Raw genomic sequence first — 12,913 nt, forward strand, 5'->3', positions numbered from 1 at the left:
AAAGATACCAGAGATTGCTTGCTCTCTCTCTCTCTCTCTCCTTCTCTTTCTTCAAGTACACAAAGAAGCCATGAAGAGGACAGAGAGGACAGAAGAGGACAGAGGAAGAATCAGCCATCTGCAAGCCAGGAAGAGAGCTGTCACCAGGAACCAACCCTATTCACACCTTGATCTTGGATTTCCAGCCTCTAGGATGATGAGAACACAAATGTTTGTTGTTTAAGCCACCAGCCTGTAGCTTTCTGTCACAGCATCTGGAGCTAGCTAAGGCACCATCACTCCTGGGATGTGTGTTCCTGGGCACACAGACCAAAACTAGGACAATACCGTCAATGGGGCAGATTACTGGTAGACGCATATTTATTGCATTTAGGTCTATTTGAGAAACATCTACGGAGAGTGTGCAGAGGTGTAAGCTCCACGTCTTGTGAAACAAACAAGCCACAGTTCTCACCATTAGAGGCCTTGCTCCCAACAATGAGTGACTGTGGGACTTGAGTATTTGTTACCTACACAGCACACAGCCAGAGGAAGGCACCAGGGAATAGACAGGGATCCCCTTATTTTATGGTAGGATTTCTCCTAGGTCCACATGTTTTAGTAGTATTGATTGCATTAACTTAGTAATATTGATTACATTAACGTTTCCATCTGCCCAGCTGTCACAGGTGAAAATCAGTCTGATCTAGTCTGTGCCAGGCGTGCTCCCAACTCACTGTCCCTCCAGTATATCCACCTGTGGTCCTCGGTCCTCAGCCCACAGGCCTTTGTACTCAACCTCCACATCAGGGTTCTGGGCATTGAGTGTGGTATATTGGGGTGACACCTCCCATGAAAGTGCCACATCACAGGCTAGGCCATGCCACCCTGCCTCTACCCCTGCCAGGCCTCCCTCCCAGAGGAGCAGGGTGGGACACAGGAAAAATCCTGTGACATTGAATTAGCAGCCACTTCTGAGTGAAACTGGAAGGTTCTGTATATAATCGTGCTTGGACCACCTCAGTGGCAGGCATCATTAGAAAACACTAACCTGCTCCTCTTCTGAGACAACCCCTTCTTTTTGCCCCCCCATCGCCATGGGCCCCATCTGAACATCATCTCTTCAAATGCGGAAATAGGAAGAAATCTGTGCACGGTGTTATCTGCTACGTCTTTGCCACCTAAGAGATAGATTTTCTCAGCTCTCAGAAGCTGTGTTAAACATTATCGGAATTTGTCTGCTGAGGAAACAATATGGGCAGGGCTGAGTATCTAACTCATTTCCCCCCTGAACCTGAAGGACATCTAGAAGTGATTTCACTGATACTTTAAAGAAATTATTGGAGTCGAACATGGGTATAATTGGGGTACCACACTGTTCCAATCATTGCCTTAGCCTCTCTCCCTGGGGATTGCTTTACAACTTACTTAGGACCCAGAAAAAGAAAGAAGAAACAGAGTAAAAGAAATAGAAGGAAGTGTGCCATGTTACAGCAAAAATGTTGAAATAAAAAATCTACGGAAGATAAAAATTAATAGCTGCAGTCCCACAGCATAACCCCACTTCAAGTGGGAGGAAGTCAATGAATGATCTCTTCGAGTCTCATTCAGAAATGTAGAGCACGATCTGGAGGATGAACTGAAGGCCAGACCCTTTAGTGTGATGATAAGGGAACAGTAACTTTGAGTTTCCAGGATCAATGAGCAGAGAGGTGTGGACATGAGAGGAAAGGGTTCAGAGGGCGGGGGAGAGAGAGGAGCCCAAACCCACCCAAGAGACACCATCAGGGAAAGAACTCACTACCGCCAGTCATTTTCAAGGACCAAATCTCAGGCTGCACTAGATGTAACTTCGTTCATCCCCGCATGCAAACAAAATGGTTTTCTTTCCAGCAAAGTCCTCTGCTGGCCCTAAAGGGCCTGTACAATTTCTACACATATTATTTTATGTTGCCAGTTCTTCGGGACAATGACAGGAGAGAGAACTTGTCCAATGTGGAGCAAAGGCTGAGAACGAGAGGAAGCAGAAGCATCAGGTATGTGAGGACAGGTGAGAGACATTGGGGCTTTGGAGAGGACTGAGGAAGGTTGCCAAGAATTCCCAACAGGACCATATTGACTTCCTATGGTTACTGTGACAAATTACCACAAATCTAAACATATGTTTATTATCTCATAATTTCTGGAGGTCAGAAATCTCACGGGGTAGAATCAGGGTGTTGGTGGAGCTGTGTTCCCTCTGGAGTCTCCAGGGGCAGAATCTGTTCCTCATCTTTTCCCGCTTCTAGAGATGCCCACATTTGTTGCCATAAGCATCTCTGCATGGTCTCTTTTGCTCTGTAAATGACCACAGGTTCTTAGGATTAGAATGTGGACATCTTTAGGCACCATTGTATTGCCAACCACAGAGCACTTCTCAAAGTGCACGAGATCGTGATAGGCACCAGTTTGATTGAAGACTGATTTCACTTATATGAGTTACAAGATATGCAGCATTAAACTGGTATTGGCATTTTTGAGGATCCAAAGAACATGTGATGTGAACGGGGCAGTCTCAAGCTCTGTGTGCCATCCTAGAATTTACCAAGCATGTTCATACCCAAGAACAGATTGTGTTCTTGTAATAATTCTCTGAGGTGGGCATCACCATCTTATTGATGAGGCAACCATGCCCAATGGTAAGAGAAGGAAAAAATACTTTATTAGAGATATTCTATGGAATTAAAAGACATTTAAAAAGAGCAGATCAATGTTTTCATTTGTCCACACGTACCGTCTTTGCCTATATTCGTATTCCATTTTTGTATATTTACAATATCTTAGAAATGTTATATTCTTTTTTTAAAAGATTTTATTTATGTATTCATGAGGTACAGAGAGAGAGGCAGAGACATAGGCAGAGGGAGAGGCAGGCTCCATGCAAGGACCTCAATGAGGGACTCGATCCCAGGACCCCAGGATCACGCCCTGAGCCGAAGGCAGATATTCAACCACTGAGCCACCCAGGCGCCCCAAGTTACAGTCTATGTGTTCCAATAAAATCTTGTCATGTATCCTTATATGCAGGATACCCCCACACACCGCAGTCACTAATACTGGTGGCAGGCTAAGTGTGCTTCATTTGCGAACTTATACAAAGCCTCCTTTTCTTCTTGCTTCTCTCACATAAGAGTGCTTTGAGAAAATTCCATCAGGTCAGTAAGGAACCTTTTACAGATCACCTACTGTTTCTTTTTCATTTGTTTCTTTTTCTATGTCTCCCACTTCTCTGCTAAGATTTTTCATCTTTCCATTTGTTTTAACAATGCCTGCCATTCTTGGAGCATTTTATTAAAGCTACTTTATTTTTTTAAAGATTTTATTTATCAAAAAATAAATAAATAAATAAAGATTTTATTTATCTATTCATGAGAGACACACAGAGATAGGCAGACACACAGGCAGAGGGAGAAGCAGGCTTCCTGCAGGGAGCCTGATGCAGGACTCAATCCCAGGACTCCAAGATCATGACCTGAGCCAATGAGCCACCCAGGTGCCCCTATAAGCTGCTTTAAAGTTGGTTATTGATATTTTTAACATGGGTGCCATTTTGGCATCGATGTCTATTGAACCCCTCTTGCCATGTAGTTGATGCCTTCCTGGTTCTTCATATGCTAAGTAACTTTGAATTATGTTCTGAGCACTTTGAATATTGTGTTATTAAACTTTTGAGTCTTTTTTAAAGGCTATGGAGAATACTGATATTCCCTGTTACTAAAAAAAATTATTAAAGAGGACAATTCAGTCACACAAACAAACTTCATGCAACACTTCATGGAGTGGGTGGTCTCAATTCAGAGAACTGCAAAAGAGGGCGACAGGCAGAAAGCTTTTATAGGATTAAAAACAAGGAACAAGGAGGCCAGTGCAGAGCCTAGAGTTGTCTTGGCAACTGGGGACTGGCTGAGTGGATATACTGTATTTCTGGCCAAATGGAGCATGTACTAGGACACGAAAGTTACCTAAGTGTTGGTTTGCTGACATGGAATCCTGGACAGGAGTGGGTCCATCTGAGGTCTAGAAATTTCTTTCAACCCTGCTCTAGCAGGCAGTCATCATCTAGGCTATTGCTCATGTCCAGTGATTGTTGGTCCAGTCTTCTGTGGCCCCCGTTTGAATGTTTGTTCCATTCTCAGCCTGTATAGCGCTGTTAGGATCTGAAGCCGTTTGTGTGAGTGACACTGAGTCTAGGACCTACTCAGGGGCCAATCCCTCAGTTCAGTTCTTATACTCTCTCATGTGGTGTGTTAGGTAAGACCCGTGCGTGTGTGCCTTGGGGCTGAACTCTGGAGAAAGTGAATCACTCCTGGGGCTGCCTTTCCAAGGTCTTCTACTCCCATGATCTTCTCCATCCTCTCTAGTTCCTTAACATTCCCCCTTGGATTCCTGAAACCTAGAGTTCATTTATCCTATTGTGCTGTGTCCTTCTCAAGATGGTACCCACCAGTAAGCCCAAGTGATGCAAGGGCATAAAACAAGGAAACAAAGATATTCATGCCACTTCCCAAGGTCAAAACTCCTCTGAAGAGCTTCTTCCTCATATATTAGGTCCCTGTGGGCTCACTGCTGTTGTTGCTCCCGGAGACATCTTCTCTGTTCCTTGAACTAGACCTGGAGAGCTTCTCATGGAGGTCTCTCGGTCCACCCTGATGCCTATGCTGGGTTTCTGGCCGTGAGAAGTAGTGAGCTTTCTATCGTTTTATTTTTTTTTTTTTTTTTTTCTTTCTTTCTATCGTTTTAAATGGGACTCCGAATTCTGGTCTTCCTCACCAGTCCACCTGGTACTATTTACCTTCTGGAGTTCTCAGACAGCTGGCCCCTCTGTCTGTCAGTCTCATGGCTGAATCATGGGGACAGGCCAGGTGGAGTGTGTCTACTCCATGTCACCTGGAACTAGACCCTGATTCATGCTCATCATCCCAATCTTCACGTCCTGGGATTCAAACAATCCCTGTCTTCTAGCTGGAAATGAATTTGACAGAGTTTTTCACATGTATTACTTAACTTTGTTTCTCATATGATGCTCATTATTCCACCACTTTCACAAAGGAAGAAATTCAGACAAAGAGCCTGAGCTACCTAGCTGCTAGGGAGCAGAAGAGACCCAAAGCTCTACCTTCAAATCTAACTTAGCAATTTCAGTGCCACTCCTGGAATTCTTCATAAGCCATATAATCGGCTGGGGCATTGTTAGGGGACCAAGATTTTCCTCCTGGGACAAGAAATCATGAGTTTTGCCTCAAACAGAATGTTTGTCCCCTAGACTTTAATTAAGATGATGATGATTTCGGTGGAAACGGAGTAAAGTCCAAACAAGTAATTACTTGTGGGAAAATGTGTGTGCATATTCTTCCTCAAACCTATTAATATATCCACCAAGATAAAAGGATAACCACTATCACATTCTGCTTTCCAGATCTTGATATTTATGTATTTATTCTTCATATATCGGTGTGGCTTTTCCTTGGGGAACTTTATAATGAAAAGAGTTTCAAGATCTCAGGTTGAGTTCATCAAACTGTATTTCTCTAATAGGAAATACTATTTTATTTCCTTGGGGTCTGATGAAAAAACATGAAATGAGGTCTTTATTTTTCCTTTTTATTAAAAAGTATTACTGGGATAGCTAATCATAATTATATAACTTTTGGAACGGAACACTGAAATCAATGAATACATATTTTTAAATTTTGTATATGCATAAACCTTCTTAAGTACCATCTTTTCATATTGAGAAAGGGGTTTTATACTTTTCTACTAAAGTTGAAAATGGAAATTACTGTTTTGAAAACTCTGAAAATGGAAGCCCTCTCACCAGAACTCCCCTGATGGAACTTGCTGGAGGCATCTGGTGTCTCTGAATTTTAATAATCCCTTTATAAGAAAATTTTCTTTTTTATCACCCACACTGAATGGGAGCATTTGTTTTCAATCTTGCATCTCCTTGCGCAAATTCAGAATAATAAACCCAGTATCTCCGCCTTCAGCCCGAGGCTTAGAGAAGTATGCCCTGCAAACCCTCCTGTCCTTTGATAAACACTCCCAGGAGGCTTCTTGCATGCCTTGGAAGCTTCCAGGGCAAGTCTTTGCATTTTCCCTTTCTGAAAGGATGAAATTGAAAAATGTATTACAGGAGGGGGAAGAAAAACAGATTTAGCATACAGTTATGTAATGGAATATCAGATTTGGAACCAGAGGGGAGAAAGCTCTAAGGGGTTCAGGAGAATCTTTGTCTTAAGTAAACTTCGTGTTCATAAAACATAAGAAATGAGAGTCCCTCCCCTTTTCTCTTCATGTGTTTGGGGAAAAGCTTCATCCTTGCAAAGGTGGCACTGCAGCGCAGATTGTCACCTGGGAGAGTAGGAGCCAGGGGCCCATGCTCCCTTCACTGCCTCCTCACCCTGGTGGCACCATGTCTTTTACCCTTCCAGAAAACCTCCTGGTAAGAGCAAGTTCTGGGAGTTTGGAGCAAAGCTTTCCATGTAAATACATTTCTTCATGGTTATGTTTTCCATTGTAAGTTCCTATTTCTGCTCACTAGGCAACACGTTTGTCATGACAAGATAAACCTACAGGACAATGAAAGTGATGACCATCCAGTAGATGTGAGTAGTACCATTATATTTGGACCTTAATTTGAGTAAATTAAAAAGAAGAAAAAGAAAGAAAGGAAAGAAAGAAAGAAGAAAGAAAGAAAGAAAGAAAGAAAGAAAGAAAGAAAGAGGGAGGGAGGGAGGGAGGGAGGGAGGAAGGAAGGAAGGAAGGAGGAGGAAGGAAGGAAGGAAGGAAGGAAGGAAGGAAGGAAGAAAAAGAAAGAAGAAAGAAAGAAAGAAAGAAAGAAAGAAGAAAGAAAGAAGAAAGAAAGAAAGAGAGAGAGAGAGAGAGAGAGGGAGGGAGGAGGGAGGGAGGAGGAAGGAAGGAAGGAAGGAAGGAAGGAAGGAAGGAGAAAGAAAGAAAGAAAGAAAGAAAGAAAGAAAGAAAGAAGAGAAAGAAAGAAAGAAAGAAAGAAAGAAAGAAAGAAAGAAAGAAAGAAAGAAAATGCACCTGAGTGCCAAACTAGCTTTTTCCAAAGTCCTTTCTAATTGTAATATTATGTGATTCAAGAAAACTATTGGGGATGATACCTAATCCAAATTATAATATATATAACCAGGGACACCTGGGTGACTCCATTGGTTAAATATCTGGCTCTTGACTTTAGCTCAGGTCATGATCTCAGGGTTGTGGGATCAAGCCCCACGTCAGAGCTCCACGATCATCAGAGTCTGCTTCTCTCCCTCTCTGTCTGCTCCTCCCCAAGCTCATGCTCGCTCTCTCTAAAATAAATAATCTTAAAATACGTGTAATCAAATATTATATTATGACTATTTTATATGTGTAATTTCCTATGTATTACATTATACATTAAATATACATGTATATGTGTATAGATATGTGTGTGCAACTCCAACTCCATGACTACTTTTATAGTGTTTGCCAACTTTTTAAAATTATTTTGAATGTTTTTTTCCCAAGTATTTAAAACATTTACTCTTTGAATCTCATTGAAGTTAAGCTCCTACATTGAAACCATGGCATTTGATTGAATAAGGAATCTATTCAGTAAAGAAAAGCTTTAGCCTGCTCAAATTATAACTTCCGAATCAACTAGGACTTAAAGGCTGACATTTAAGTGAATTGTTAACTCAAATTTCATTTTAAATTCAGGAGCAATTAAGGAAAACAACTAGGACTTCTGTTTAAACATTCAAAACACAGTACTATTTTTTACTGAGCCCTTGTGATGACCATGCAGTTATGATGTACATGGCAATTACGAAGGAAGTAGGTTGAGAATGACACCATGCCTATCTCATCAGATGTCATTCTACTGTTGTGCAGAGAGACGGAGACACTTGTTTACTAAAGTGCCCTGGATGAGGCTTGACTGGACAACTTCTGTGAAAGCCAAGGGTGCTAGGGGGATGAAGCTGTAGCCCAGTGTGCAAACGCCCGTCTGCATGGACCATCATTCACTGGTGCTGCTACTTCTGAACATTACAGGAAAAATTCATTTTTCCTTGATTATTATAAAATTACCACATGGAATTTGGAAGTAAAAGAAAGAAAAATGAATTTATCCACATCTCTATCTTGATAAGCCATTGGTGATGATTTGATGATTTGACGCATTTCTTCTAGGTGACTTTCTATGAAAAAATATACATACACACAGACATACATGTGTATATACGTACACAGAGAGATATTTATATTTTGAAACTGGAGTTTCCATAAGTTGGCGCTTTGTATGTGTGTGTGTGTGTGTGTTCACATCACTACTGTAAGTATTTCCTGTGTGAGCAGCAGGTGCGTATCAAACTCTGAAACGCAGGAATGCAGGGTGGATAGGAGCCTGTGAGCCACTGGAGCCCTGGGTGTGGATTCAAAGGCTCAGGAAGAGAAACTGTGTGCCATTTGTATGTTAATCACCTGCTGTATGCCTCATTAAAGACCTCCTATTTCTCTGTATACCTCTTCACGTTCTCACTGTGGTTCCTGGTTTAAAAGCGGTGAGGTAAGTCCGTTGCATAGTCCTGAAAACTTACAATGTAGAACCCTAAATGTGTAGGTGAGCTCATCTGAAAAGTAATGTCTTTATCAAAATGAAGCCCAGAGCATGTTTTCATCATTCAGCCTCATTGTTCCACGTTCCATTGGTTTAAACATCAGTAGATCTTGAGGCTGTCAAGCCACGTGGAAGGGGCCCATGTGGCGCTCCTGATACTGAAAAAACTATGCCACACCATTGTCCTATGCACTTCTGGTGTAGGAGGCTAAAAATAATAAAAAGTATGTAAGAATGAAGACATAGTAACTTTTATTGCTTTGGGGACAAACTGCTCAAGGGGATCCAAGAATACATCGAAATAATGGAAAAAATCACTCCTATTAACAACACTGAAACAAATATTTTACTTTCCAAAAAAGCAAAGCTTAGAAGGCAGCCAAGGAAAAGCTGAGCCTCAGAAATTCTTTCATGTTTCTTTCTCCCAGCCTGCTGGCTGCCCTGGTTCAAGTGTCGCTGGATACAGAGGAGATGACAGTGCCTTCTCCTTGGAGAAGAACATATTAAATGTCCAGACACTGAGTAGCTCTCTCTACAGCACCCCAGGCACAGGCGTGCAGGAGTGCTCATGGTGGGTGGGGGTGCTGCTACTACCATAGCATCCGCCAGAACACTCACCCACATGCTCTCCCACCAACACCCTCAGGAGGTGCCCTTTTCCCACATCCAAGCCATATGGGACTTGGTCAGTGTTTATATTGCTATCAGTGTGATGCATCAAAACTATTTTGTTACTTTCATCCTATGGCCATTGTGATCAGTGGACTGGATATCCTTCCTCCTGTACGTTGCCCAGTGGGATCTCTTCTGCTATTGCTGTCTGTATGTTCTACTCTTCTACCTGTGGTGTTGTCTTTTTCACACATTTTTCATAAAAAGAACAGTAAAAACTATCTTCTGGACACTTACGATGGCCCAGTCACAGTGTCGAGGACTTTACACGCAGTACTTCACTGGATCCCCCAAATGACCCAATGGAGTAGAATAAGCCTCATGCACACACTAAGGTACAAGGAGGCGGAATTACTTGACCAAGGTCACACAGTTAAAGATTGCATAGAGCCTGGGAAACAAAGGCAGAAGAGAAAGTATTACATTTCCATACCACTTACAGCCCATTGACAAGTACTTGAAACAGAGTGACCTGCCTTCCTCTAGGGACTCAACTGCCTCAAAGTTAATACTTTGTTGAGGGCAAAAGGTAATCTTAGCCCAATCCCCAGGATCCTGTGAGTCCACTTTAACATATAAAAATTCCTTTAGAAAGGAATTTTTAGAAAGTTAGATTGTTTCTTTATCTCTCTATCCCTTAAGATAAGTATTGGCGATCATCCCCCAAGCATATGACCCACCGACACACATCTGAAAGGTCTCATGACTCAGGTTTTATTAGACGGTAATAACTGACCTTTCTCCCAACAAAAGCTAACCCCTCAAGGTCCTGGAAACCTTGCTTCTAAAATCCCCAAGAGATTGACCCTGTCCCTAATCCCCTCCCAACTTGAAGGTGTACAATGGGCCACTCCCCAGGACCTAGCTTTTTCTGCCCACGAGTCCTGTCCCTGTGCTTTAATAAAAGCATCTTTTTGCACCAAAGATGTCTCAAGAATTCTTTCTTGGCTGTTGCCTTCAAACCCCAACATCTTTCGTGAATCAGTCCTCACTAAGTGGTAGCTAATATTATGTCCTGTATTCCTCTCTCCCTTTCCCTCCTCCCCTGCTTTCTAACTTTTTAAAAGACTATTTTTTAAAAGATTTTATTTATTCATGGGGTGGGGGGGGGAGGCACAGACATAGGCAAAGGGAGAAGCAGGCTCCATGCTGGGAGCCCAATGTGGGACTCGATCCAGGGTCCCCAGGATCACGCCCTGGGCTGAAGGCAGCGCTAAACCACTGAGCCACCCAGGCTGCCCAAGAGACCATTTTTTAGAGAAGTTTAGGTTCACAATAAAATTGAGATGGAGGCACAGAGAGTTCCCCTATTTCCCTGCCCCCCCCACAGGTACACCCCTCCACTATCAGCACTCCCTGCTCCAATACATTTGTTATTATCAATGAACCTACAAGGATAGGCCATAATCACCCAGAGACCATAGGCTGCACTGGGCCTCACTGTGGCACTCCTGGACCTGGTATGGGTCCATGTATCTGTCATTACTGTGTCACACAGAGTATTTGCACTGCCCTAAAAATCCTCTGCGATCTGCTACTCATCCCTCACTCCTCCCGACCCCTGGCAACCACTATCTTTCTACTGTCTCTGTAGTTTTGCCTTTTCCAGAATGTCATAGAGTTGGAAACACACAGGATGTAACCTTTCCAGATTGGCCTCTCTCACTCATAATGCATTTATATTTCCTGTATGATTTTTCTGTCTTGCTAGCTCATTTCTTTTTCATGCCTCATAATACTCCATAGTCTGGATCTGACAGTTTATTTATCCACTTACTGAAGGACATCTTGGTTTCTTCTGAGTTTGTCAATTGTGAATAAAGCTGCTATAATCATGGGTGCAAGTTTTTTGCAGGTTGTGTGTGTAGACATAAGTTTTCAACTCATCTGTTCATTTGTGTAAACACCAAGGAGGATGATTGCTAGATCATACGGTATGACTATGTTTAGTTTTGTAAGAAACCACCAAACTGTCTTCCACAGTGGCTGCACCATGTTGTGTTCTCAGCAGACATGTCTTAGAGATTCTGCTGCTCCATGTCCTCGTCAGCATTTCGTGTTGTCAATGTTTCACATTTTGACCAATCTATTGGGTACGTAGTGGTAGCTCATGGTGGTTTTAAATTGCAATTCCCTAGTGAGGGCAGATGTGGATCATCTCCTCATATGGTCATTTCCATTTGCATTGGTTCTTTAGTGACATCTCTGTTCAAGACGTTTTGCCCATTTTTAAAATAGGTGGCTTATTTTCACATTGTTTAATTTTAAGAGTTCTTTGTATATTTTAGAGAAAAGTCTTTTGTCATATCTTTTGCAAATATTTTCTCCCGCTCTGTGGGTGGCTTTCGATTCCCCTTACAATGACTTTCTTGGGGTGGAAGGTTTTAGTTTTAATGAAGTCCAGCTTATCAATTATTCTTTTCATGGATTGTACTTTTCCTGCTGTATCTACAAAGTTATCTCCAGGCCCAAGGCCATCTGGATTTTCCCTATGCGGTCTTCCTGGAATTTTATAGTTTGGGGTTTTACACTTTGATCTACGATCCATTTTGATTGAGCTTTTGTCAAGGGCCCATGTCTAGATTCACCTTCTTTGCACGTGGATGTCCAGTTGTTCTGCACCATGTGTTGATGAGACTGTGTTTGCACCACTGTGTTGTCTCTGCTCCTTTCTCACAGATCAGTTGAGTATATCTACGTGAGTCTGAGTTGCCTTTTTAAGGGGATTTTAGGAGCACTTTCTACATTATGACCATTGACCTCTTGTTGAGTGTACATGTTGCAAACTTCTTCTAGACTGTTGCTTCTTTTAATTTTTTGATGGCGACTTTAGACAGAAGATCTTCACTTCTAACTGTTTAATCTGTCAATTATTTCTTTTAGATCTCTGTGCTTTCTACCTTGCATAGAAAGGCATAAGTTATAAAAATACATTATTTTATTTTTCTCTTCTGACAGTCTCATCAGGTTCTTTTTGTATTATGCTAATCTACACGGTTGTCATTTTGTGTATGATAAAGAATAGGAAGGATTCAAACTTAATTTTCCCCAAATTGATAGTCCATTTTTCTAAAAGATCTGAGACAAAGTCCATATTTTCCTTGCTTTGTTGAGATGACATTTTTTTTTATCATATACTTATCCTAAAAAGGGTAAGATCTTTTCCCCTGACGCCTCGCATGGGCTTTCTGTTTTTTTTTTTTTCACCTGCCGTGTAAATTGTGCAACCAGCTTGCCAGGCTCCCTGGGAAGCACTGTGCCTCCTGGCCAGCAATGGCACTGATTGACAGACTGAGTCGAGTTGAGAAGCTGACACGTGCACTGGCCAAGTGCTCACTCCCTGGGTCACAGCACACCTCTCCACTGATTCACACTCCCCTTCTCCATCGTTAGAGATTTTGCATGCATTTCTCAGCTATGAGGGAATTATTTCCTTAATTCTATTTCAGTGCAATAATGACATTTTTTATATAAAGTATTTTAATGTCTTAATCTGGTATGGAGACAAGTCACCGTTTATAGTTCTAACCACTGGCTGATTCGCTCAGTTTGCAGAAGGCTTTCTCTTGACCTCCCGGATTTCCCAGGCCTCTAATTATACATTGGCAAATGCCA

The sequence above is a fragment of the Nyctereutes procyonoides genome, unplaced genomic scaffold (genome assembly GCF_905146905.1).
Source record: "Nyctereutes procyonoides isolate TBG_1078 unplaced genomic scaffold, NYPRO_anot_genome, whole genome shotgun sequence".
Taxonomy (NCBI): Eukaryota; Metazoa; Chordata; class Mammalia; order Carnivora; family Canidae; genus Nyctereutes; species Nyctereutes procyonoides.